Genomic DNA, 2,494 nt, shown 5'->3' on the forward strand with positions numbered 1-2,494 from the left:
GGCCGGCGGGTGGGGACGGGCGAGCAAAGCGCCGCCACCGCCTCCCGCTCTCCCGGCGGCAGAGCGGGGGCGGCCCCGGAGAGCGAGACGCGCGCCTAGGGAGCCGGAGCCGCGCTCTCCGGCCCGCGCCCCTCCCGCGGAGGGAGGCGGGCGGGCGGCGAAGGGGGAGGGCTGCTGGCGGCCAATGGCGGGGAGGGCTGAGGAGGGAGCGGCGGCGGCGCGAGGCCCGGCCCCGAGGCGCTCCGGCTGGCACGGGAGGCCCCGCGGCGGTGCGGGCAGCGCCTGGAGCGCGCTCAGGGGGTTCTACGTCAGGGAGAGTCTAGGAATAGCCTCCCGACAGCCAGTGTAGGCCCAGTCCTGAAATCGAGGCATTATCGTCACCCTATATAGCAGGACAATGGGGGTGGTCCAACACCGCTGTAGCGCCGGACGCGGGTCAGAGCGGTGCAGGCGGGAGTGGTGGTCTGCAGGCGCGGCGTTGAGGCTTACATCTTCATTCACCGGCTCCTTCTTTTTTCGAGAGCTCTTTGTGTACGGTGTTTTGGTTCCTCAGGAGGTAATGGAGAAGCGTGCCTTGAGGAGAGATTCACGACGTTACGTCCCCTCGTTTATCATACTTAATACAGTCAAATATTTTGCTGTAACAGCAAACAAAATAAAAGAAAGAAAGAAGAAACTTGTTCTTCTTGAGTTAAATCAGCACTTGTACAAAACCAGCAAGGAGAGCAACTGACAGCAGTACCGCTCCAAACACGGCCGGATGCAGCCCCAGCACACATGCATTCATATTTAACCAGTCTCAAAAAGCTCTCCATGCTGGAGACCGCTGTTTTGTTAAAGAAAGTCTAATGCAGAATGCTACCAACTCAACATGGATGTAGAAGAGTTAGCTTAGAGTGCCTCAGTTGCTCATACGGGATATGAGCCAAATGGGAGTTGATTAAAACAAAATACACAGCTCTTGGCCCACGTTTCTGCGCCCATTGTCATTCCTGATGCGATTGCTGACTTTCAGTGGGAGTGCTACATCACACCTGAAAGTTGAGGTGGAACAGAAAGATGAAGAGAAATGGAGAGGGGAAAACTAAAACTGACATAAGAGGGAAAAAAAAACCTAAAGCTCTCTGCTATCCAATGCTGAAAAGTTAGTTCAGAAGACACATTTCAAAGTATAGGAAGACTGTTCTGTTATGCGAGAGTGAAAGGGACTAGCAGAGAAAAAAACAAACAACCGAAACAGAACTTGTGCAGTGATCATGATTAAACAGTTCATTCCCCAGACCACAAATGTTTAAACCTATTCAACAGCAGGATACTTAGGAACTTATAAACACATTTCATACTCTGGCTTCACATCTCATTCATTTCATTTCTCTGCACATTCAGGTGTAACTAGATATTGCCCAAGGTGCAACTTAGCTCTGGATATATAGTTCTAGGACTTCTGGAGGCTCTCTGTTACGACATCTGTTTAAAAATGATACAAGAGCATTTTGAGAACTGTTACCATCTCCAGCTTTTAATCATGTTGTTTTGCTGAAGAGGCTTTTTAAAATACTTTCATGCATATTTTTCATTGCCGTATCATTGATTCTAACAAAGTGGGATGCAGTACTGAAATTCCTTCCAGAACTACAGTAACAAAAGATCTGTAGTAGCCACGTGTGAACACTATAATATATTCATTCTGAATTGAAAAAACAGTCCTGAAGGCAGCCAGAAGGGCACTACATATCTGGCAGATTAAAATACATCAGAACTCTGCAGCCAGCATGAAAATGATTTCATTTCTACAGTAACTGTCTCATTATTGTCAGTCTTTACCAGCTCCCAGCCAGTTCAGAAAGCAGCTTCAAGTCTCTTAGTAGGAGCTATATTGGTGCACTGACATTTTTATTTACTTTCAGTGTTGGTGAATTTCAGGTACATTGCCTCTGAAATTATTATTCAAAGTCTTGTAGGCAAGTAGTATTTTCAAGTTTGACAGAAACAAGAAACCAATTACAAGAAGTTATTATTCATAGTTAGAATTTATAAGTGCTTATCAATTAAGATACAGCTATTTCATATTATTTTCTAAAATGGTTGGACAGTGCCAGTCTACTATTTGATTCTTTTCATCTACTGAAGTTCTATAGTAGAAAGTCCAAAGTAGAACTTAACATGGTCATTTTTAACAGCACACAATAATATTTTATTAAAAAGTACATCTGGATTTTAGTGACTTAACTGAAGGATCATTTCGAGCATTTCTAAGTAGGCTTTTATTTCCTTTATTGAAAGAAAATTGAAAGCTAGATTGTGATTTAATCGAACTCAAAGACTTGGCTTACTGAGAAAAACATATAAGATTTACAGGTAAGTGGTTTGAAGTGCTTAGAAAGCAAAAATCAATAATTCCTCAGGTTGCTGAGATTGTAGATTTTCCAGGAAGGGACATGGAATCAGAAATGAATCTGCTTGTGGGCGCATCTACCAATTTTTCTTTAATAGT

The sequence above is a fragment of the Lagopus leucura genome, unplaced genomic scaffold (genome assembly GCF_019238085.1).
Source record: "Lagopus leucura isolate 7727_CA_CO unplaced genomic scaffold, USGS_WTPT01 Super-Scaffold_100015, whole genome shotgun sequence".
Lineage (NCBI taxonomy): Eukaryota > Metazoa > Chordata > Aves > Galliformes > Phasianidae > Lagopus > Lagopus leucura.